Source organism: Tamandua tetradactyla, chromosome 7 (assembly GCF_023851605.1).
Source record: "Tamandua tetradactyla isolate mTamTet1 chromosome 7, mTamTet1.pri, whole genome shotgun sequence".
Taxonomy (NCBI): domain Eukaryota; kingdom Metazoa; phylum Chordata; class Mammalia; order Pilosa; family Myrmecophagidae; genus Tamandua; species Tamandua tetradactyla.
In genome coordinates, this window is record NC_135333.1 from 63,436,383 (window position 1) to 63,462,595 (window position 26,213).

The window sequence follows — 26,213 nt, forward strand, 5'->3', positions numbered from 1 at the left end:
GTAATTTAAATATATCATCCCACTGTCTTCTAGCTTCCATGGTTTCTGCTGAGAAATCTACACATAGTCTTATTGGGTTTCCCTTGTATGTGATGGATTGTTTTTCTCTTGCTGCTTTCAAGATCCTCTCTTTCTCTTTGACCTCTGACATTCTAACTAGTAAGTGTCTTGGAGAACCCCTATTTGGGTCTAATCTCTTTGGGGTGCGCTGCACTTCTTGGATCTGTAATTTTAGGTCTTTCATAAGAGTTGGGAAATTTTCAGTGGTATTTCTTCCATAAGTTTTTCTCCTCCTTTTCCCTTCTCTTCTCCTTCTCGGGCACCCACAACACATATATTTGTGCAGTTCATATTGTCCTTGAATTCCCTGATACCCTGTTCAAATTTTTCCATTCTTTTCCCGATAGTTTCTGTTTCCTTTTGGAATTCAGATGTTCCATCCTCCAAATCACTAATTCTATCTTCTGTCTCTTTAAATCTATCATTGTAGGTATCCATTGTTTTTTCCATGTTTTCTACTTTATTCTTCACTTCCATAAGTTCTGTAATTTGTTTTTTCAGTTTTTCTATTTCTTCTTTATGTTCAGCCCATGTCCTCTTCATGTCCTCCCTCAATTTATCAATTTCATTTTTGAAGAGGTTTTCCATTTCTGTTCGTATATTCAGCATTAGTTGTCTCAGCTCTTGTATCTCATTTGAACTATTGGCTTGTTCCTTTGACTGGGCCATATTCTCAATCTTCTGAGCGTGGACCGTTATCTTCTGCTGCTGGCGTCTGGGCATTTAGTCAGATTTCCCTGGTGTCGGACTCAACAAGGTTGTAAGATTTTTCTGTGAAATCTCTGGGTTCTGTTTTTCTTATCCTGCCCAGTAGGTGGAGCTCGTGGCACACATTTGTCTCACGTGTTTGGAATGGATCCCCCCGGTCACCGATCTCCGCGGCCTGGGGATTTCCGATCTAATTCTCTCTGTTGGTTCGGGGGGCCGCATGTGGTGGGGGCGTCAGCCGCCGTGGCTTGAGGGGACCCTGTGTCTGGTCGCCGGCCGCAGCGGGCCCGGGGAATTCGCCACTGGACCCGGAAGTCGCCCGTGGGGGAGGGGCGTCAGTCACCGGCCGCCACGGCCTGGGGAATTCCCCACCGGACCAGGAAGCCGCCCGCGGGGGAGGGCCACCGCGGCTTGGATAGCCCTCTGATCCATGACTCGTAGCCATGGACTCGAAGCCGAGACTCAAAGCCGCCCGCAAAAGTGGGGCGCCGGCCGCCTCGGCTTGGGAAACTTGCCTCTCCGAGACTCTCAGCCGGCCCGGGAAGGAGGGAGGGAGAAGCTCCGGCCGCCGCAGCTGCCGCTGCTCGGGAAATCGCGCGCCGCTCGGGGATCTCACCGCAGCCGAGTCTCGCAGTCAGACTAGCCAGTCCAGACTGGGGTACGCTGTGTGTCCATTCCTTGCTGTAGCCCCGGGAGCTGTTCTGCACTGTTTCAGTTCACCTAGTAGTTGCTTTGGAGGAGGAACTAAGACGCACGTACCTTACTAAACCACCATCTTGGCCCCGCCCTTGACTTGCTGACATTTTGATTTTAGTCTTCCATTCTTCAAAAATTGCACGTGGCCCAAGTCCTCCACGAGCTATGGGCGCCTCCTCCATCCTTATTACATTTTTAATGTAACAATACAGAGTTCACTATAGTGGCTTTCATTTAATATGGCTGTCTAGGAAGAAAGGATGCCCTGGTCTTGAACAATGTAATTTAAACTTACAAAATATTTACTACATATAATATGTAGTTCTCCATGCCAGTTTTGTACCTTATAACAGAGGTGGATTGCCTCTGATCACTGTGATTCTTATTATCAAATTTAAATTTAATAGTATACATAAAAACCACAAGAAATTTAATATTGTAATGAATCCTCTACCAACAGCCTGGTAGTACATAAATGGTGCTTCATTAAACAAAATATCAGTAGAGGTTATAAAGCACACTTAATCTATTTTTTTTTTGAACGTTAACTGCGTATATACTGATATGGAGAAAGATACAAGATATATAAGATATACTGTTAATTTTTTTAAAGCAAGATGCAGAACACTATACACAGTATGTATAATTTATTTATTAATCTAATATTTTTACAAAAAGTATCAACACATGGTTTCTAAAAGCGTAGTTCATGGACCATTAAAACAATCACATAAATCCTAGAAGAATCTTAGACTGCAACCCAAGACCTGTTAAATCAATATGGCCCCAGGAATTTGCATTTTAATAAGTACCCAAGGTAATTCTTAATCACGCTGAAGTTTGAAAATTACTGATAAGATACGTGCGTTGGTTTGAAAGGAAGCATGCCCCCTAAGAAAAGCCATGTTTTAATATAAATCCCATTTCATAAAGGTAGAATAATTTCTACTCAATACTGTATGTTTGAAACTGTAATGAGATCATCTCCCTGACTGATGTGATTTAGTTAAGAATGATTGTTAAACTGGATTAGGGGATGACATGTCTCCACCCATTGAGTGGGTCTTGATTAGTTTCTGAAGTCCTATATAAGAGGAAACATTTTGGAGAATGAGAGATTCAGAGAGGGCAGAGAATGCTGCAGCACCACGAAGCAGAGAGTCCACCAGCCAGTGACCTTTGGAGATGAAGAAGGAAAATGCCTCCCGGGGAGCTTCATGAAATAGGAAGCCAGGAGAGAAAGCTAGCAGATGACGCCGTATTTGCCATGTGCCCTTCCAGCTGAGAGAGAAGCCCTAACTGTGTTTGCCATGTGCCATCTCACTTGAGAAAGAAACCCTGAACTTCATTGGCCTTCTTGAACCAAGGTATCTTTCCCTGGATGCCTTTGATTGGAAATTTCTATAGACTTGTTTTAATTGGGACATTTTCTCAGACTTAGAACTGTAAACTAGCAACTCATTAAATTCCCCTTTTTAAAAGCCATTCCGTTTCTGGTATATTGCATTCCAGCAGCTAGCAAACTAGAACAACATGTATGTGTTCTAGTTTGCTAGATACCAAAAGCAGAAACCATAAAATGTGCTGGCTTTAACTATGGGAATTTATTAGCTTATAAGCTTATGGTTTCGAAACTGTGAGAATGCCCAAACCAAAGCATCATAAGACAATGCATTCTTCATCAAGGCCAGCTGCTGGTGATAATGGACTCTTCCATCACATGGTAGCGTCTACTGATTTCTCCTTCTTCTTCTGGGTTTCACTGCATTCAACTTCTTGAGTCCATGGTTTTCTCTCTCTTTGTCTAAATTTCATCCCTTATAAAGACCCCATTAAGAGGATTAAGAACCACCCTGAATGAGGTAGGTCACATCTTAAGATCCTACTCATTCTGCTCAGATATAGACCCTCTCATCTATGGACAATTGATCTTTGATAAAGCAATAAAGCCAACTCATCTGGGACAGAACAGTCTCTTCAATAAATGGTGCTTGGAGAACTGGATATTCACATGCAAAAGACTGAAAGAAGATCCGCATCTCACACCTTGTACAAAAATTAACTCAAAATGGATCAAAGACCTAAACATTTGAGCTAAGACCATAAAACTTTTAGAATAAAACGTAGGGAAATATCTTATAAAACTTGTAATAGGAGGCAGCTTCCTAGATCTTTCAGCCAAAGCATGAGCATTGAAGAAAGAAATAGATAAATGGGAACTCCTCAAAATTAAACACTTGTGCATCAAAGAACTTTGTCAAGAAAGTAAAAAGGTAGCCTATACCATGGGAGACAATATTTGGAAATCACATATCAGATAAGGATCTAGTATTCAGAATATATAGAGATTGTTCAACTCAACAACAAAAAGCCAAACAACCCAATTACAAAATGGGCAAAAGACAAGAACAGACACTTCTCAGAAGATGAAATACAAATGGCTAACAGGCACATGAAAAGATGCTCAACTTTCCTGCCTATTACGGAAATGCAAATAAAAACCACAATGAGATATCATCTGACACCCACTAGAATGGCCATTATCAAAAAAAAGAAAAAACAAAACAGAAAACAAGAACTGCTGAAGAAGATGTGGAGAAAAAGACACACTTATCCACTGTTGGTGGGAACGTAAAATGGTATTACAGCTGTGAAAGGCAGTTTGGCTAAGTATAGAACTGTCATATGATTGAGCAGTATCATTGCTAGGTATCTATTCAGATGACATGAGGGCAAAGACACAAATGGATATTTGCACACCAATGTTTATAGGAACATTATTTACAATTGCCAAGAGATGAAAACAGCCCAAATATCCATCAACAGATGAGAGGCTAAATAAGCTGTGGTATATACATATCATGGAATATTACACAGTTGTAAGACAGAATAAAGTCATGAAGTATATAACAATGTGGATGAAACTTGAGGACAGTGTGCTGAGTGAGATAAGCCAGAAAGAAAAGGGCAAATACCATATAGCCTCACTGATATGAACTAACAATGAGTAAACCTGGAAAATTTCAGTTAAGAACACAGGTTATCAGGACACAGAAAAAGGATAGATATTGGGGAACTGGAACTGAAGGGATAAAGATTGTGCAACAGGACTAATTGTAAAAATTCAGAAATGGATAGCATAATACTCTTGATTGTAGTATAATAATGTAAGTACACTGAATGAAGCTGAATGTGAGAATGATAGATGGAGAAAGGCTGGGGGCACATATGACACCAGAAGGAAAGACAGATGATAATGACCAAGATGGCATCATCTAGAAATGCCTAGAATGTACAATGATCACTATCATTAATCATCGTACACTAAATGAACAAATTAAAAAATATTTTTGTGTCCCCTTGGGGGAATGGGGATAAAGGGGAGAAAATTCAACTTCCCCATTTGGAGAATTCCTGATATTCTCACAAGCAGTGGGGACAACCATATCAATAGGCCGAGCCCTCAATCTTCAGGTTCATCCCTATGAAACTTATCCCCAAAAAGGGTAAGATAAACCTACTTAAAATTATGCCTAAGAGTCACCCCCAGAGAACCACTTTTGTTGCTCAGATGTGGCCTATTTCTCTCTCACCCAACACAGCAAGCAGATTCACCACCCTCCCCCTCTCTACATGGGACATGACTCCTAGGGGTGTCAACCTCCCCTGGCAACATGGGACAGAACTCCTGGGATGAGCCAGGACCCATCATCATGGGACTGAGAAAGCTTTTTTGACCAAAAGGGGGAAGAGAGAAACGAGACAAAATAAAATTTCCGTGGCTAAGAGATTTCACAGAATTGAGAGTTTATCCTAGAGGTTATTTTTAACTATTATATAAATATCCCTTTCCAGTTTATGATGCATTGGAGGGGCTGAAACCATTGAACTGTATTCCAGAAGTCTTGATTCTTGAAGATGACTGTATAAAGATACAACATTTACAATGTGATTGTGTGATTGTGAAAGCCTACTGTCAGATGCTCTCCTTACCCAGGGTATGGACAGATGAGTAAAAAAATTTGGATAATAAATAAATAAATAATAGGGTGGATAAGGGGTGAAATAAATTGGGTAGATTGAAATACTACTGATCAATGAGAGGGAGGGTAATGGGTATGTGATGATCATCACAAAACTATGTGATATTGTAAGCCATTAATTGTACACCATGTACAGAAGGTATGTGTGTGAATATTTGTCAATAAAAATATTTTTAAAAAGAAAAATGTCTTCATTTTGTACACATTTCTCTCAACCCTCTGTCACTACTTAAGTTTTTAAGCTTCAGTGTGATTATGGTGACAGCCTCCTAATTGGCCTCCATACTTAGCCTCTTCCAATCCACTTTGTAAAAATGCAAACAAAAACTATTTCCTTTACTCAAAGGTCAAAGTCCAAATTCTAACATAGTTTACAAAACTCTTCAGGATTCAAATCCAATCTCTAGCCTCATATCTTCTATTTCTTGTCCCTATCATTAACACTTATCACATTCTACCATAACTGCCTGTTACTTGCCCCCCTCCCCAGTCACTGGTATTCTAAGAAGAGAGAAAAGGTCTCACACATTATATTGTCAAGACTCAGGACAATAAAAAGTCATATCAAATGAAGTATATTAAATATTTCATAAATATTTTTGAATGAGGGAAGAGACAGAAAAAAGAAAATAGATGTTTAATCTTAGACAAATATGAAAATAAAAATTTCATAGAGCAGATATTTTTTATTATACTATTTCAATAAATTTTAATATGAATTCAAGTAAAAAGTCAACCCCTAATTTTGACCATTTAAAGCAAATCCTGACTGATGCTTTAAAAATATACATATATATTTGTCATATAGAAATAAAAGGCATTATATTTAATAGTTCCTTGTGTTTGTGAGTTTCAACCTAAAAAATAATTTACGTCCATTTTCAATTAATTTACATTCACAAATCACCTGAGAACCAGGTGAATATTGCTGTTCTATTAAAATTAAGAATTACCAAGCCCAAACTAAGAGAACAAACAATCAAATTATTTCAGAATGGATTCAGAAACTTGGCAATCCTATGAAATAGATTTACCAAATAACAATTAGAAAAATCAAATAAAATAGTCACTAACCCTATGTAAAACCATACTTTTCTACTAGAATGTCAGAGGAGAAAAATATCAAGCAAAGGTTCAGTCAAACTTTAAGACAGCAGTTTAAAAAGAATGAAAAACTACTTGAAATACTCACAATTACCTAATGAATAATCAAGTAAAGTCAATATTGCCAAGAAGGCAGAAAAATCATGTCTTATCTGAAGGGAAAAAACTCTATTTTAAAAGTTGTAAAATGTAGCAACCTCTTGTTTTAGAAGAAATCCTGTTGAATCTTTCAGAATCTTTTAGATATTTAATAGCTTCTCATTGATTAATCACAAGTTCAATCTAGTCTCTGTTTCTTGAAAAGGTCAGCAACAGTGAATTCATATGTATGAGAAGCAAAAATGGCAGCCAATAAGAGAGAAGAGAAACTCATCTACCAATTTTTTTTTTCACAATAAGTAAAATCTTTTAAAGGAAAAGATGTAAGATACTCTTTAACCAGTAGAAATAAATTATTTCCATCATCCATGTAGACACATTAACAAATTAAATGGAAAAAGAAAAACATACAATCTCAATAGGTACAGAAAATACATCAGATTGACTTTAACATTTATTAATTAAAAATCTTAAATTAAGAATAGAAGAAAAAAAAAATAGAAGGGAGCAGGCAATGGTGGCACAGTGGCAGAGTTTTCACCTGCCATGCGGGAAACCCAGGTTCGATTCCCGGTGCCTGCCCATGCAAAAAAAAAAGAATAGAAGGAAGCATTTTTAATCTAATGAAAGATATGTATAAAAATAATAGCAAATATCTTCTAGGAAAACAGCTCTGCCATGATGCTTTGGCAACATATCTATATAAGCAAAGACTGGAACCATGCTTATTTGAATTTACACAGAACAGCTCGTGATCCTCCCCAAATAGAACAGAATGGGAGGTCTTTAAGGAGCTGCTATAAGGCCACCTCCCACTTGCCTCTCTATAATTCCCTGAGGACTATCATGAGCCAGTTTCTCACTGCTTCCTGGATTCTGATGAGGTATAGGATTTACAGCCCCACCTCTACTCCACCCCCTCAGAACAGAGCTGCTAAAATTAAAACCACTTAGCAGCTGTCTAGAATGGGCTCCTCAACAACAGAGTACCCCACAGATCACAGTCTAGTCACCAGCCTCTTCTGGTGTGTGGGACAAGGATTATGGGTAGGTGAGACTTTGGGCTTATTCTTTTTTGGCTCTCAAGTAAGTAATTAACTGTCTAGCTTGCTGTATCTTTACCAAACAAGTCAGATTTAGCCTTCGCATTCCATTGTGTTTGCATGCCTGACATCATATTTTATAGTAAAAGGTTGTATAATTTCCCTTTAAGATGGGAAAATGACAAAGACATCTCCTATCACCACTCGATTCTACCACATCCCAGAAATTCTAGTCAGTGAAGTAAGGCAAAAAAAGGTATAAGAATTGCAAAGAAAAATACAACAGTAATTATGCACAAATGACATGATTACATAAATAGGGTTTTCAAAAGAATCTACAGATAAAAATTTTTAGAATCATAAGACTGGCAAAACAGAAAGCCAATATTCAAAAATCCATTTTATTTCCATACACTACCAACAAATGAAATTTATTTTTAAATCCCATTTATAATACCAGCCAGATACTCAGGACTAAATCTAACAAAAGATATGTAAGAATACTGCACAGGAAAACTGTAAAACATTACTGAGAGATATGAAAAATGACACAAATAAATGGAAATGCCATATTCAAAGATTCCACATTATAAAGAAATAATTCTACCCAAATTAATCTGCAGATACAACGTAATCCCTATCAAGTTCCCAATGTAGTTCTTTTTAACTTGACAAACTGATTCTAAAAGTTATATGGAAATACAATAGGCAAAGAATAGCCAAAACATTCCATAAAATTCATCCATTTTAGGTATCTAGTGAGTTTTAGTAAATTTATTCAGTTGTACAATCATAATCTAGTTTTAAGATAGTTGCATCCCCTCAAAAAGTTCTCTTATGCACATCTGCAGTTAATCCCCACTCCTGTCCCAGTCCTGGTATCCACTGATCTGTCTTTTCTAGAACTTTCATATAAGTGAAATAAAAAACTATTAGTTGTTTTCACTTAGTATGTTTTTGATGTTCATTTACATTGTTACATTTATGATTATTTTGTTCTTTTTATTGCTGAGTAATATTCCATTGTATGAATATACTATTCTGTTTATCAACTCTCCAGCTGATGGACATTTGGTAGGTTTCCAGTTTTTGCTATTAGGAATATCCTACTATAAATATATACACACGTTTGTATAAGTTTTCATTTCTCTTGGATAGATAATAAGAGCGGTCTTATAATAAATGTTTAACTTAAAAAACTGCTAACCTGCTTCCAAAATGGCTACAAAATTTTCATTCCCAACAGCAATGTACAAGAGTTTCAGTTTCTTCACATTCTTGCTAACATTTGGTATTTCCATCTTTTGACTATAGCCATTCTAATAGACGTGCAGTACTATCTCATTGTGGTTCAATCTGCATTTCCCTAGAGACTAATAATAGTAAGCATCTTTTTCATTTGTGTATTACCAACTGTATATCATATTTGATGAAATTTCATTTCAGATCTTTTGCCCATTTTTTCCCTTGGGTTCTTTGTTTTACTCAGTAGCAAGAGTTCTTTATATATTCTGCTTACAAATCCTTTATCAGATATATGATTTGCAAATGTTTTTTTCCCAATCCACAGTCTTTTTATTATTATTATTATTATCTTACTGGTGTCTTTTGAAGAGCAAAACTTTTAAATTTTGATAAAGGCTAATTTACCTTTTTTTTGCTTTTATGCATTTATTGTGCTTTTGTGTCACACCTATGAAATCTTTTCCTTACATAAGGTCTCAAAGACAAATTTCCTATGTGATGATGTTTCTCCTATTAGGTAAGATATAAGGGGCATTTTTTACAGGCAGATAATTCAAGTGTTCAAGCACCTTTTGTTGAAAACACTATGCGTTCTACCACTGAATTACTTTGGCACATATGTCAAAATCAATTAACCAGAAATGTGTGGGTTTGTTTCTAGACTCTATTCTGTTTCACTGATCTATATCTTCCCCTATTCCAATACCACACAGCCTTGACTGCTAATGCTTTATGGTAAGAAGACAATCTTGAAAAATAATAACAAGGTGGGAGCACTTGCTATGTCAGGAATTAAAACTTAATATAAAGCTACAATACCTCAAATAGTCTGATACTGGAACAAGATAGAGAAATGGAACAAAATAGTTTTAATTTATTACAAAACAGTGAGGAAAAGCAAAAAATGGTATAAAGAAAAGCAGTTAACCATATGGAAACAAATGAACCTCAATTCTACCCAATAGCATACATGAAAATCAATTACAGGTAGATTACAGCTCTATATGAGAAAGGTACAGCAATAACACTTCCAGAAGATAATAAAAGAGAATAACTTCATGATCTTGAAGTTGGGAAAGATTTCTTTAAAAGGACATAAAAAGCCCTAACCATAAAGGAAAATATTAACTGAACTATGTTAAAAATAAAATCTCCTGTTCTCATAAGACACTATGAAGAAAACAAAATGGTAAACCACAGTGTGTGTGTTGGGGGGGGGAGGGGAATGATGATATTTGCAATAAAAAAACCAACAAAGGATTCATATCCAAAACATAAGGAACTCTTACAAATTAATTAAAGACAATCCAACAGAAAAGAAAACTGAGCAAGATATTTGAATAAGCATTTCACAAAAAAAGACTTTCCAAATGACCAATACTCATAAAAGTATTCAACCTCATTAGCAATCAGTACTGCAAATTAAACTATAATGAGATACTACTATCAATCCATCAGAATGGCTAAAATTAGTAACAGTGACAATACCAAGAGTTGGCAAGGTGGAATTGTCAAACATTGCTTTTAGTAATTTAAGTTTATACGATCATACAGGAATTTATTTGGCAATATCTACTTAAATTGCACATATACACACACCCTATGATCCAGTGCTTTAACTCCTGGCTAGATACACATCAGAAAGGCATTCACATATGCACCAAAAGACTAGTATAAGAACGGTCAGTGGCCACTGCTAATATTTCATTGCATTTAATGTTGTATCTTTTCTTTCTCCTTGTTTGTTTGTCTCCTCCCGTAGTGGAGACACTGTATAGCTACAAATCATTGTGATTTCTCTACTTCATTAAGCATTCTTAAAAAACATGATTTTAATGGTTGTGTTAAGTAAGTCACCATATGAATCTACCATAATTTAACAATTTTCCCTTCATTTGTCATTGACAGTGTTTGTCATAGTCAGGTTCATGTGTCAACTTGGCCAGGTGGTACCCGTTTGTCTGGCTGGGCAAGTGCTGGCCTGCCTGTTGCTACGAGGACATTTCATAGAATTAAATCATGATCACATCAATTGCATCCACAGCTGAATGCATTTGTAATTAGCCAAGGGAAGTGTCTTCTGCAATGAGTGATGCTTAATCTAATCACTGGAAAGCTTTTAAGGAGGATTTGGAAGAGACAATTTTTCTTCCTGCCTTGGCCAGTGAGCCTCTCCTGTGGAGTTCATCCAGACCTTTCATGGGAGTCATCAGCTTCACAGCCTGACCTACAGATTGTGGATTCTACATTCCCACGGTTACATGAGACACTTTTATAAATTTTATATCTATGGATATTTCCTGCTGATTCTGTTTCTCTAGAGATCCCTAGCTAATACAGTGTTTTAGTGATTTCTTCTATTATAAATAATGTTTTACTATATCTTTAAGTCTAATTATCCGAGGAAATTCAGTCTTAAACACTGAAGAATGAAAGTAAACAAAAATTTGTAGTAGAAACTTGTTTGAGATAACGCATGTGAAATGTATATAAATTACAAAGTATAATGTATTTGTTAGGTATAATTATTAGTACAAATGCATGGGGAAATTTTATTCGTATTATTTCTATTATTAGACATAATCAAACTTACTATTCAAGAAAAAGTTAGAATAATTTAGAATAGAATAGAATTCTATTTAAAATAGAATTTAGAATAATTTAATTCAAAATGAATTAAATTATGAACCATAGTCAGTGCAATATATTTATAATAATATATTAAAATAAAACCAAAAAAATGGTCATAGTGGTATAATTCATAAAACCCTAAAATTAGGAACAACCTAAATATCCATGAATAGTATAACAGAGAAGTTATGCTGTACCTATACAATAGAATACTACTGTTCAATGAAAATGAACAAACTACAGCTACACAAAACAAATCTAATGCTCACAAACATAGTAGTGAGTCCAAGAAGACAGACAGAAGAATACATACAAAATGATCTCATGGTAGAAGAAAGCCTGGATTATAAGATTTCAAATATTTGTGATAGTTCTAGTGAGATGATTGAACTTTGCTTTTCTTTTAAGTTTATTTGGTAAGTTATGCTACCTCTGTATCATTCAACACTTTATTTTGAAGAAAGATAAAAACTTAATGCAATCCTGAGTGCAGAAACTCCTTGAACTTTTAAAAACTTAGGAGAGACTTCCAGGTCACGATGGCAGCTTAACAATGTGCGCATTTTAGTTCATCCTCCAGAACAACTACTACATAACCAGAAACAGTACAGAACAGCTCCTGGTGCCACGTCAGTGACCAGACACACAGCGTACCCCAGTCTGGACCAGCTGGACCGGCTGTGAGCCCCCATAGAACCATGAGTTACTAAAGCAGCGGTGGCCGGCGCCCCTCCCCCACAGGCTGCTTTCCAGAGGGGAAAGGAAAGGAACTTTACCAGCAGCAGGGGCTGAGCACTAATCAAATGCCAATTGTGGAATTAATTAACAAACTCTGACTACTAAAAATAGGCCTCCAGATTAGGCAAAACTGGTGAAAGCGGAGGTTGCTCATTTTTGTCCTGGCGCCAAGGGGCAGGGCTGACGGAAAAAGGGAAAAAAAAAAAAAAAGAAGGAAACAGAGGTTTTTGTGGCTGTGTTTCTACAAAGGCTTGACTGCCTTTGGATATAGCGGCAGGACATCTCTAGCTGCAACTGCCCCAGGCATAGGCAGAAGTGATCTCTTTTGGGGGATTGTCTGGAGCCTGTGCCTTCCCCAGGGGAGGGGTGAAGCCCAACTCAGGTGGAATCCCTCCCTCAAGGAATTCAGACATCACGGCTTGGTAATTTGAAGCCATTAAAACCAGCCTACAACCTCTCCTCTGTCTCCACCACGCCCCCAGCAGAGAGAGTCTGGCAAAGCTAAAGGTACCGCATCATCTTACACTGGTAGGATCTGCAGGCAGACAAGCGCCACATACTGGGCAGGATAAGAAAAACAGAGTCCAGAGACTTCACAGGAAAGTCTTTCAACCTGCTGGGTCTCACCCTCAGGGAAAACCGATGCAGGTGACTCTTTCCTCCTGACAGGAGGCCAGTTTGGTCTGGGAAAATCCGGTTGGGGTCTATAATATCTAAGAAGACCCTCCTAAGGCCTGAAAAATTCTCCTCTGTTAAACAAAACTTAAGCTAGAGGTCCAGATAAAGCTGAACTGAATGTCAAAAAACAGATAGACAACAAATTCATCCAGCAAGAAAACCATAGGTAAAAGAAGTGAAAGCAATCTCCAGAACAAATTAATTAAGGTAATTAAATGCCTAGATGCCAGCAAAAAATAACAAATCACACTAGGAAAATTGAAAATATGGCCCAGTCAAAGGAACAAACCAAAAATTCAAATAACATACAGGAGCTGAAGCAATTAACTCAGACTATACGAACAGACATGGAAAACCTCATCAAAAACCAAATCAATGAATTGAGGGAGGATATAAAGAAGGCAAGGAATGAACAAAAAGAAGAAACCGAAAGTCTGAAAAAACAAATCACAGAACTTATGGGAATGAAAGACACAGCAGAAGAGATGAAAAAAACAATGGAAACCTACAATGGTAGATTTCAAGAGACAGAACATAGGATCAGTGAACTGGAGGACGGAACATGTAAAATCTGACAAGAAAAAGAAAATATAGGGAAAAAATGGAAAAATATGAGCAGGGACTCAGGGAATTGAATGACAACATGAACTGCACAAATATACATGTTGTGGATATCCCAGAAGGAGAAGAGAAGGGAAAAGGAGGAGAAAAACTAATGGAGGAAATTATCACTGAAAATTTCCCAACTCTTTTGAAAGACTTAAAATTACAGATTCAAGAAGTGCAGTGTACCCCAAAGAGAATAGATCCAAATAGACATACTCCAAGACATTTACTAATCAGAATGTCAGAGGTCAAAGAGAAAGCGAGAATCTTGAAAACAGCAAGAGAAAAGCAATCCATCACATACAAGGGAAGCCCAATAAGACTATGCACAGATGTGTAGATTTCTCAGCAGAAACCATGAGGCAAGAAGACAGTGGGATGATATATTTAAATTATTAAAAGAGAAAAACTGCCAACCAAGAATTCTATAACCAGCAAAATTGTCCTTCAAAAATGAGGGAGAAATTAAAACATTTTCAGACAAAAAATCACTGAGAGAATTTGTGACCAAGAGACCAGCTCTGAAAGAAATACTAAAGGGAGCGCTACAGACAGATACGAGGACAGAAGAGAAAGATGTGGAGAAGAGTGTAGAAAGGAAGACTATGAGTAAAGGTAAAAAGAAGGAAAATTAGATATGACATATAAAATCCAGAAGGCAAAATAGTAGAAGAAAGTACTACCCATGCAGTAATAACACTGAATGTTAATGGATTAAACTCTCCAATAAAGACATAATCTGGCAGAATGGATTAAAAAACAGGACCCATCTATATGCTGTCTCTGCTCAAAGGACATGAGGGCAAGGACACAAATGGACATTTACACACCAATGTTTATAGCAGCATTATTTACAATTACCAAGAGATGGAAGCAGGCAAAATGTGCATCAACAGATGGTTGGTTAAACTGTGGCATTTACATAAGATGGAATATTATGCAGCTGTAAGACAGAATAAAGTTATAAAGTATGTAACAACATGAATGGACCTTAAGGACAGTATGCTGAGTGCGATTAGCCAGAAACAAAAGGACAAATACTGTATGGTCTCACTGATATGAACTGACATTAGTGAATAAACTTGGAATATATTGTTGGTAACAGAGACCAAGAGGAGATAGAAATAGGGTAAGATATTGGGTAATTGGAGCTGAAGGGATACAGATTGTGCAACAGGACTGAATATAAAAACTCAGAAATGGACAGCACAATATTACCTAACTGTAATACAATTATGTTAAAACACTGAATGAAGCTGCATATGAGAATGACAGAGAGAGGAGGGCTGAGGCATAAATTAAATCACAAAGAAAGATAGACGATAAAGATTGAGATGTATAATCTAGGAATGTCTAGAGTGTATAATGATAGTGACTAAATGTACCAATTTAAAAAATGTTTTTGCATGAGGAAGAACAAAAGAATGTCATTACTGCAGTGTGCTGAAGATAGATGGCAATTAATATTTTAAAACTCCAACTTATGTGTGGGACTAAAGCAAAAAATCTTTATTTGGTACAAATTTATATTTTGACTAGTGCATCTCCTAATATAACTTATGTAGATAGTTGGTTGAACAACATAAGTACATGGAACTTTGTATAGGACTTTGTTGGTTTGTCCAGGTGATGCCCTGATGAATCCCAGAGTGATATGATCAATGAGTGGAAAAGTATTTGCAAAGTTCCCTTCGGGGAATGGTGAGAATGGGGGAAAACTCAACTTCCCCAAGTTGAATTCTTGATATTCTCACAAGCAGTGTGGGCAACCAAAGCTGTAGGCTGAGCCCCGAGTCTTGGGGTTTGTTCATATGAAATTTAACCCCACAGGGGATAGGTCAAGCCTACTTAAAATTAGGCCTAAGAGTCACCCCCAAGAGAACCTCTTTTGTTGCTCAGATGTGGCCTCTCTCTCCAGCCAACACAGCAAGCAAACTCACCACCTTTCCCCTGTCTACGTGGGACATGACTCCCAGGGGTGTGGACCTTCCTGGCAACGTGGGACAGAAATCCAAGAATGAGGTGAGATTCAGCATCAAGGGATTGAGAAAAACTCTAGAATGAGCTGAGACCCAGCATCAAGGGATTGAGAAAATCTTCTCGATCAAAACGGGAAAAAGTGAAATGAGATAAAGTGTCAATGGCTGAGAAATTCCAAACAGAGTCAAGAGGTTATTCTTACACATTAAGTAGATATCACCTTGTAAACCAAGATGTAATGGAGAGGCTGGAGGGAACTTCCCAAAAATGTAGAGCTGTGTTCCAGTAGCCATGTTTCTTGATGATGATTGTATAATGATATAGCATTCACAATGTGACTGTGTGATTGTGAAAACCTTGTGTCTGATGCTCCTTTTATCTACCTTGCCAACAGATGAGTAGAACATATGGAATAAAAACAAATAATAGGGGGAAGAAATGTTAAAACATTTAGTTTGAAATGCTAGTGATCAATGAAAGGGAGGGGTAAGGGGTATGGTATGTAAAATATTTTTTTTCTGTTTTTGTTTTATTTTTCGGTTGTCTTTTTATTTCTTTTTCTGAATTGATGCAAATGTTCTGGGAAATGATCACGATGATGAATATGCAACTATGTGATGATATTGTGAATTGCTGAGTGTATGTGTTGGGAATGTGTGTTTCTTTCTTGTAATTTTTTTTTAATTAATAAAAAATTTTTAAAAATTAGGAGAGAAAATTTAAACTACTCAGGGATGAAATTTTCAGACAACTGAAATTCCTCTAGATGTTTAACATTGTATTTTGGGAGCTTTGGGTGCTGGAGAACCAAATGTTTTCTGGGTTTTTGGCCCATTTTTAACGTTCTACCATTAACTGGTCATTCGCCAGATGTTTATACACTTTCTTTAGGGAAGTACAGCTTTATGAATTATTTAAGTCATGCTGTATAATGTATATAAGCATGACTTATTATACATTTAAGTCATGTTCCTAAACATTTATTGGGTACACTCAGCAAGTGTTCTATCTAATCAGCGGGTTTCTCCAGTATGATGGTCCATTAGTTACTATCTGTTGAGTGCCTCCTACTTGGAGAACATTGAACTAGATAATTCCTTCCATTAAGGACCAGGAGTGCACTTGGTCTTTATTACTCAAATTGCTTACTTCACTTCATTGTTGTTACAGTTAACATGAACTGATAAGATATCCAACCTGTCAGAAGTGTTCATTATAGTTAATGCCACAATAGAATAGCTGGCAGACTGAGTCCTTTGATCCTATTGTATGCCTTCTCCTAGGTAGAGTCCTTGTCCTCAGTTCTCTTTCTGAAATTTTACTTTTGAAGTATTCAAGAACAATATACTGCTGGTGATACAGAGAACTCTCCATATCTTTCAATGCTTAGTTCAGTTTTTTTATAAATGCCTTTGTTTTCTGAGGAGAATGTACAAGGTGTGTGATCTCAAAATCAGCTGCTATCCTGTGCCTTTGATGTAAGTCACTACCCTTCATTTGTAGTCTAGCTGATGTATAAGTACTGTCAGTGTCTGAAAGCCTTTATCCAGAATTTTTTATTTATATCAGAGCCATGGGTTTTTTTACCCCACATTATCCACATGGTGTGTATTAATTCATTGAACTCTTTAGAATAAGTTTTTGTGAAATCAAAGTGATGAGGCATTTGCAGGTGTACTAGACAGATTTGGTCAGTATTATGTGTACGGGATTTTTTTTCACCAACAATGTTCACAAAACTTGTTACTTTTTGAAAAGTATCTTTTTTTTTTTTTTTTTTGGCATCAAGCAGGCTCTGGGAATTGAACCCAGGTCTCCAACATGGCAGGCGAGAATTCTGCCACTGAGTCACCATTGCACCACCCCAACTTTTTGAAAAGTATCTTAACATGACTTTTAACTGGTTGCCACCGATATAAAGAAATATACTGTGTATTGCTTGTACTAAAACAAATGAAAGGGTGTACTTTTTAAAATCTAGAAGTTAGGATTCCTCTTGTTGAAGAAAAATGGACTGATCCAAACCATTAAATGTTATTGGGATTTTCATGAATAGAAGCTAAATTATCTAAATATGAAATCTAACAGTGCCAGTATTCATGATAATGTGACAAGCTGTAGTATTTTGTTTTATTTATTCTATTTGGCAATTTTTAAAGGCATACTGCTGTTTTTTATTTTTTGTTTTGTTTTTTTCAAAATTGTCATATGTACTTAACTGAAATTCTTGGGACAGAGTAGGATTTAAAGTTGTCTTTGCATGTAAACTTCATCATTTGAACATTAAAATTATTTTCCTTGGGATTTTTTTTTCTAACAAATGAAAGTAAATTTAGTGGTCTTATATAAAGCTTAATTTTCAGGCTTCCTTGAATACATTAATTATAACCATTAGAATTACACTGACCAGTCTGTGAAAATATACTGCACCACCTTGCTACTTACATTTATTTGAAAATGACTTTACAATGAGAATTTATGAAAAAATATATTGTATTTCTTTTATGTTACAAAAAGTAACATCTGTAAAACTGATTTATTAAAACATGCTACATGTCCAAAATAAAGTTTATGAAGACATTTTTTAAAAATGATCCCATATATAAAAACTTGAAAAACAAGCAAAATTAAACTACAGTTTTATATAAAGAAAAACAAAAAGGTGGTTCCCATAAGTCAAGACAGTGATTACCTTCCTATACAGGGCAAGGTATGGTTATGGCTGGAAAAGGACAAAAGAAAGCTTCTGGAAAAGTGGCAAGGTATTCCAAGAAGGTCCCAGTTTCTGACCTAAGCAATGGTTATACAAGTATTTATTTTTTATTATAATTTAAGCTGTACATTTGTTTCATATATGTTCTAGATATAAAACACAATAAATTTCACAATAAAAAGGACCTCAAGAAGAAATTAATTCCTCCAATAGATAAAGTTACATTCCCACAATAAAATTATGTTTAAGGTCTGTACTTTTATTTCTTGAAAAATTTTACAGTTTCAGAAATGCTTAACTGAAGCTTAGACAAATTATTTTTTCATCAGCTATATTCTTTCTGCACAAAAGTGTTTCCAAGAAAAAAATAACAAGAAGACAAAAAATGAAAATACTATATACGTAAAGAGGCTTCCAGATGAAAATCATTGTTTATTCATCACATAACACACTATAATAAAGTAAAAAGAAATACAGGGTTTCGTTTCATTCTTGGGTAAATCATTAGAATTGAAAGTTCTTACCCTTTTAAAGCATAGATGTGATCATATCAGTCTCCTAATCAAAAAAATCTTCAACAGCTACCCATATAATATCTCAAAGACTGGAAGGAACCTTAAAAATTGCTTAGCATATACTCATTCAATGCTTGGATCCCTGACAGGAGATGCTCTACCTCAAAACACATTCACACAGGGATACAAGTAGCTAGTTCAGTGGTAGAATTCTCACCCCCCATGTAGGAGACCTGGGTTTGATTCCCGCCCCATGTACTTGGGGAGGGAGGGGGAGAGGAGGGGCAGGGGGGTGACAAAGAAAAAAACAAACAAAATATTCAACAAATGGTGCTGCGATAACTGGATACTCACATGGAAAAAGAATGAAATGTGACCCACACCATACAGCATACAAAAAAAAATTCACACCATCATTGGATGGCAATGACTTTTACAAAATCAAGAGAAAATAGTTAAATGGAAGGTTGAGAAAAGGGAGGAATCAAAAACAACACACATATTTCTGGTTTGAACAACTGGTGGTATCATTTCATGAATTAAGTAATACCAGAGGAGCAGAAATCAGGCATTCAGTTTTGTTTGTGCTGACTTAAGGGGGATCTAAATGGGAATACTGAGTAGCAAATTAGATATACTGGCCCTTAGACTTGGGAAAGAGTAAGCTGAAGACAGAAAAAAGAATCGTCAGCATACAGATGAAAAATGAAATAGGAGAGAATGAGATTGCCCAGACAAATTCAATGACTGGGCAGAGAAGTATTCAACAAAGGACACTGAGAATGAAAGGTCAGAGAACCAGGAGGAAAAACAGAAGGGAATGATCTGGAGATCCCAAGAAAAGAGAGATCTTTACAAAGAAAGGAGAAATAAACTATATCAAATGTTACTGTGTCAGGCAGCCTTGAAAATAGTTCTGAAAGATCTCTGTCTCCTGGTATTCAGGCCCTTGTGGAACCCCCTCCCCTTGAGTGTGTTGGACCTAGTGACTCTCTTCTAATAAAGGAAATATAGCAAAATGAGAGAATGTCATTTATGAGATCAGGTTACAAAAAGACTGGCTAATACCCCTTCCCTTCTCCCTGACAGAACCCTCAACCTAGGGGAAGCAAGGTGCTATGTTGTGACTAGTCCTGGAGACCCAGTGGCAAGAGACACCAATCAACAGCCAACAGCCTTTCAATACATGAATGAGCTTGGAAGTGGATCCTCCCCAGCTTTGAAATGACTGCAGCCACAGCCTTGACTGAGGCCTGAGTCAGAGGCACCATACCGAGATTCGTGACCCACTCTGTCTTTAGAGATATTAGTAATCCCAGCAACGCAATTTCAGTGAAAAAGTAGAGACAGAAACAAGTTGAGAAAAAATCGCAGGTGAAGAAATGGAGCATAGCAAATATAAACGACTCTCAAATGGTTCGGCTGTAAAGGGAGAGAAACTTACAGCAATAAGGAGAGGATGCTGGTGGACCAGAGTTTTGCATTAACATGAGAAAGACTCAAGCCTATTTATAATAATGATAATAAGAAGCCAACAGGATGGAAAAAATAAACTCTTGTGGAACTTCACCACACTATCAACACACTCCTGTAAAAGCCCTCAGCTTCTTCAAGAAACCTTTTCACTATCTGTCTTAAATGAAAATTGACTTTCCTGTCAGGACACCTTCCTTACAACTCTTCCAAGTGGAAGCAGTTCAGTTTCTCACACTCGGTACACCATATTGGGAAATGAGAATGGTACCCTCTTTTCTTCCAAAGCCCCTTCCAGACCATTATTTCTGAACCCTCATATAAAATCCTGTTATTATGATTGCCATGCTATTCAACAACACAGCATTCTAACACCTCTTTGTCATCAGCTAATTACCACCTATATACCCCCCCCCACTCAGTGCAGATATGCTATCAGCTAGTTCAGGGTTGCCACCACCTTCTACCCCACAGGTCTGCCACCATCAGGGGTCATTTCAATGTGTACACAGATGAATCATCTAACACTAGTTCCTCAAACCTATCATCTCCAATAAGCAATTCTTCATCCCCTGGGTAGAGCCAGTGAACTACTTATGAATTCACTTAATTGTACTATTATCCATTTGTTCCTCGATAGTTAGTACCTATTATTTGCTCAGTAAAGACATATGACAGATATGATCTTAGTTCTCATGAAAACTAGGACACACATTTTCATGCTTTCCACAAAACACGTATCCGAAGCCTAGATACATTAAAACTACTGCATTTCCTATAATTATCAGTCTAGAAACCATGGCGATTTTATGAAACTAGAATTATCATCTGATGTGATTTAGTAAATTCATGCTGTATCCTGGTGATCAGTACCTCCCTTGACAAGGCCTCTAAAACTAACTTTTTAATAATCTATTCTAAAACACTGCCAAGGTTCAATATAAGAGTTATCAGTCCTTAATTGTGTAACTGTGTTGCCCAACAGAGTAGCTATTAGTTACAACTGGCTATTTAAATTCATTTTAATAAAATTAACAATTCAGTTTCTCGGTCACACCAGCCACATTTCAAGTGTTTAACAGTCATATACAACTGGTGGCCACTGTACTGAACAGTAAAGATACAGAACATTTCCATCATCACACAAGGTTCCACTGAATAGTACTAGTCTTCAGTTTTTGGTATCTATTTCCTTGCTCACAGAAAAAAGGTTAAAACAACATGTGCCATTCTCCAGTTTCCTGAGAACTCTCTGAGGTTCCACAATACCCTAAGGAATTTTGTTAGTCAGGCACCATCATCATCATTACTATAAATACCAACATTATTACCATCATCATTCTCACCATCAGAGAAGTTGACTTTTATTGATACTTATTATGTCCCAAGCACTTTGTTAGAAGCTTTATGTTTATTATCTCATTTATTCCTCACAATTCTCACTTTATAGGTGAGAAAATTAAAATTTTAGACAATAAAATAATATGCCCAAGTGTGCTGGTCTGAGAGGATGTATGTCCCCTAGAAAAGACATGTTTTAATCAAAATTGCATTTCATAAAGGTAGAATAATCCCTATTCAATACTGTATGTTTGAAACTGTAATCAGATCATCTCCCTGGAGATGTGATTTAATCAAGTGTGGTTGTTAAACTGGATTAGGTGGAGGCATGTCTCCACCTACTTGGGTGGGTCTTGATAAGTTTCTGGAGTCCTATAAAAGAAGAAACATTTTGGAGAATGAGAGATTCAGAGAGAGCAGAGAACACTACAGTACAAGAAGCAGAGAATCCCCAAGCCAGTGACCTTTGGAGATGAAGAAGGAAAACGCCTCTCAGGGAGCTTCATGAAACAGGAAGCCAGGAGAGAAAGCTAGCAGATGACACTGTGTTCACCATGTGCCCTTCCAGCTGACAGAGAAGCCCTGATTGTGCTTGCCATGTGCCTTCTCACTTGAGAGAGAAACCCTGAACTTCATCGGCTGTCCTGAACCAAGGTATCATTCCCTGGATGCCTTTGATTGGACCTTTCCATAGACTTGTTCAGTTGGGACATTTTCTTAGTCTTAGAATTGTTGCTTAGAATCTAGCAACTTATTAAATTCCCGTTGTTAAAAGCTATTCTGTTTCTGGTATATTGCATTCCAGCAGCTAGCAAACTAGAACACCAAGTTATACAGCCATATTATTGTTTATATATGCACAGAATTTCACCAGTAGGAAAAACAAGAAACTAGAAACAGATTGCCTCCAGAAAGAAGACCTGGATGAGACACGAGAGTTACTTTTCCCCATATACTCTTTTATACCTTTTGATTTGATACATGTATCACCTGTTTTTTAAAAGTAAGTACACATACCTCTGTTTAGCACAATTACATACTCCCAGGCTGCCTATTTTGTTCTAAAAAGATTAAAGAATAAAATAATTTTTAAAATCCAGGGAAATAAAAAATTCAAAGATTCTTACAATTGTCTCATTTATCTCACACTAAAAAGCAGTCACTTCTCTATTATTAAACATTCTAATCAGACACATATTTAAACAAAAACAGTACATCATTCCCTCCTCCTTGAAATCTTCCTTTTCTTCACTCCCAATACATCACACTCCCCTACTTTTCCTCTTAACTGAAAGGACTCTTAAATCTCCTTCGGTGGAATGTATCAACAAAGTTAGTTTCAAGATGGTATGAACTTTTGTCAGTTCTGTTCAATGCTGAATCCCCAATACCTAAAAAAGTAGCTAGAATCATGCTCAATATAGCTATTGAATGAATAATTGAATGGATAAGTGCCCAAGGCTCAGATATTGGGATCTTTTCTCCAGCTAAATTTACTCCCTGGCTATCGATCCATCTCATAACTTTAAATACCATCTATAAGTTGACAACCAAATTTTTCACTTCATCCTAGACATCTCCCTTAACTTATATCTCTCCTCAGATGTGCTCCCCATTTTTGTGTCAAGTATGTATTTTATTTCATTAATTTCCCTCAAAGTTGATAATCAATGTATTGATAATTTGATTAACCAAAATGCCTCATTCCCTGATCTTGTTCTGATAATCAAGGTTTCCAATACAATGTGTAAAACACACAATAAAGTGCTCTTACACTACTTCTAAAAGCATAAATGTGATATAGAAAATGAGCGGCTATTGCTATGAGAATCTTAACTTTTGAGGTGGCCAGTATTAATGCTGAATTAACAGACTGACATATTTATATGACTTTAGTAATGAAGAATACAGAACATCTCAGCAGACTCGGAGACCCAAGGATGACAGTAATGACTAGCAAGTGACACTTTCTTAAAAAATAAAATGTAGTCTTTTTTTCAGGCACAAGGAATGTGAAACAGAAATAGGTCAATTTCACCTTAGACTTTCCCCCAAATCTCATGATCTCATTCCCACAAGGGAAGACTCACATCCCACTGTCAGACATTCAAATGTTATTTTAGCAGTACACACCCAAAAGTTTTACCTGGTATCTTAGTTCCCATTTGCCCTCACACATACCCAATTAAATTAAAGTATAATTCAAAGGCCAAAACTGTATGTGAATTTTAATTTTTCTAAGTAATCCAAAATCAAAACTATTCAGTGTATTAATTTGATCTCTCTGAATATAGCTATTTAAATCTCTTATTTATAAGTATACATTGGACCACACCCTTTCTCACTAAATAGCTATTATATCGTATATGCTCTTATGTGTTTCCCATAAGTCTTCACAAGCAGAAGTATTTGCTAGAAGATATCCGTGTTCTGCTCATTAGCAGGCACTTAGAAAAAGCAAAGATCTGCAACTATTGAAACTCTGTATATTTCTCTCTTGGGTTACAGGACAGCACTTCTCTGGCTACTTTCCCAAATAAACTGGTTAAGGCTTGATAAAGTCATTGCTAAATTCTTTCATGACAGTTTCTCTTCCTCCATAAATGAATTAATGAGAGTTATGCCTGCTTCCACACAATACATGTCTATCACAGGATCTTTTTTGTGAGCAAGAAATAGTTCAGGTGATACAAAACTAGCAAATAAGGTCAGCAAGTACTTGAACCGAATAAGGAGCAAGAATCCAGAAAAGAAGATTCTGTTTTACTATGTCGAGTAAATTGTGAAACATGGATGTGAACAACACTGTTTACTCTTAGTAATATCTATTCATGAAGGTGACAATATCCCAGAATGTTATTAAAGAGCATTTTAAAAGCACATGGCTCCAAGGACATTTCTAAGAAACTCAGGGGCCTACCTAAAAAAAAAATTCCATTTCATTTTTAAAGTGCATAATGAAGACGATATACACACATGCAATTGAGAAATAAAAAGTCTCCATTAATTGGTGTTGAACACAAAATGTCAAAGTCTACTAAAAAAAGGAGCTGTAAAAGACAGCTGAGCTTTAAAAATTTAAGAATTTTTCAAATTATTCATTTTGAAAATGAACCGTTCATTTGTTCATTTTATTCACTCAGTACACTCAACCAAAACCACCTGCAACTATTACTCAAAAATGTGTCTTCCAATGCAACTACCTGATCCTAAGGCCTTCTCTTAAGGGACCAGGTAAAAGCTTACAAATAACGTAGTATAAAGAGATCTTTAGGTACAGAAAAAAGAATGGATGACAATCCCTTTAAGGATCTAAGCGTAATGCGACCTATTCCCTAATGGTTGCTGCCAGAGTGAAGTTGTTTAACCCAAGATCTCACTCTTTTTTGGGTATAAAACTTCAGCTCTACCCACACCCACTAGTTACCCACCCCAAGCCAAAGCAAAGGGATTCTCTTCCCTCCCGGACCCTACCTCTTCAACCCCCATTCCACAAGGAGAAAAAAAAGAAAAATAACCAAAACCCTAAAGGAGAAATGTGAGATCATGTGCCATAGCTTCTCCAACTGCCTCAGAGGCAACATGCACAGTTAATCTTTCTGTTGAAATACAACCTTCATCTCCTATCTCACCATTTAAACATACATACACACTCAAAAAGAATCCTCACCTTCTCCAGTATTTTATATCGGTCACCTAGACCCAGATCTACTCTGACCGCACCCCAATCTCGTGGCTCACCAATTTCTCCGTCTCCCCACAACCTCGCCCTCAACAACACGCCTCATTAACCCTCCACCCTCGGTTCTCCAAGTGCCTAAAGCCCCCATTTCCCACCTTTGGCCCGGGTTCTCCATATTATCGCCTCAGCTCCCGCCCAATCCCGGAGCTCAGCCGGGCGGAGCCCGCCGGTGGGCTAAGGTGGGTTAGGGTGGGGTCTGTCAGTCCCCAGCCTTCCCCATCCCCCCGGTGGGAAAAGGAGGGGGAAGGGGTCCAGAAGCCTCACCTACAGCTCCGCCCCTCCCCGAGGGCGCTCAGCCCTGCCCTAGCCAGGGCCGGGAGGAAGAAGCCGGGTAGGAAAAGGCAAAAGCCTCAGAACAAGCGACAGACGGGAAGCTCTAGGTCCCTCCTGACTTCCGAGCTGCCACTACCGCGGCCGTCTCACCCTCCTATGAGCTGCTCCGCTGCCACCCAGGCTCCGACACCGCCGCCGCCACCACTGCCACCGCCGTCGCCGCCGCCGCCACCACCACAGCCACGGCACGGCCCAGGCGCCCGCCGACGTCACGCGCCCCGCCCCCTTCGCGAGACACCTAGCCCCGCCCCCAACCCCCCGGGCAGCTGGGCTCCAGGAGCGCCTCCTCCCCCTGGGTCTACCCTCTCTGCCTTCGGAGAGCGGGTCCCGCGTCCTGCAGGCCTTCAGCGCCTTCTAGGGGAAGGTGGGTCAGGGAAGAGGAAGCCGAGGTGACTCAGGGCTATGGCGGGACTGGGCGCCGAGGCAGAATAACGGGCGCGGAGCATACACACGTACACACACACC

General features: G+C 37.6%; 1 protein-coding gene across 17 annotated transcripts in view; it reads right to left on the reverse strand.

The window, feature by feature from the left end:
- The window catches only part of ERC1 (ELKS/RAB6-interacting/CAST family member 1), a 755,438-nt gene extending 729,494 nt beyond the window's left edge, over positions 1 to 25,944 (reverse strand). For 16 of the 17 annotated variants that reach the window (XR_013179465.1, XM_077169625.1, XM_077169623.1 and 13 more), the window contains exon 1: positions 25,839 to 25,944. The gene's annotated coding sequence lies outside the window, so the exon portion shown is untranslated. Of the gene's footprint in view, positions 1 to 25,679; positions 25,801 to 25,838 lie in introns of those variants that run through there. The other variant, XM_077169617.1, reaches the window with a different exon arrangement.
- Positions 25,945 to 26,213: the final 269 nt, after the last annotated feature.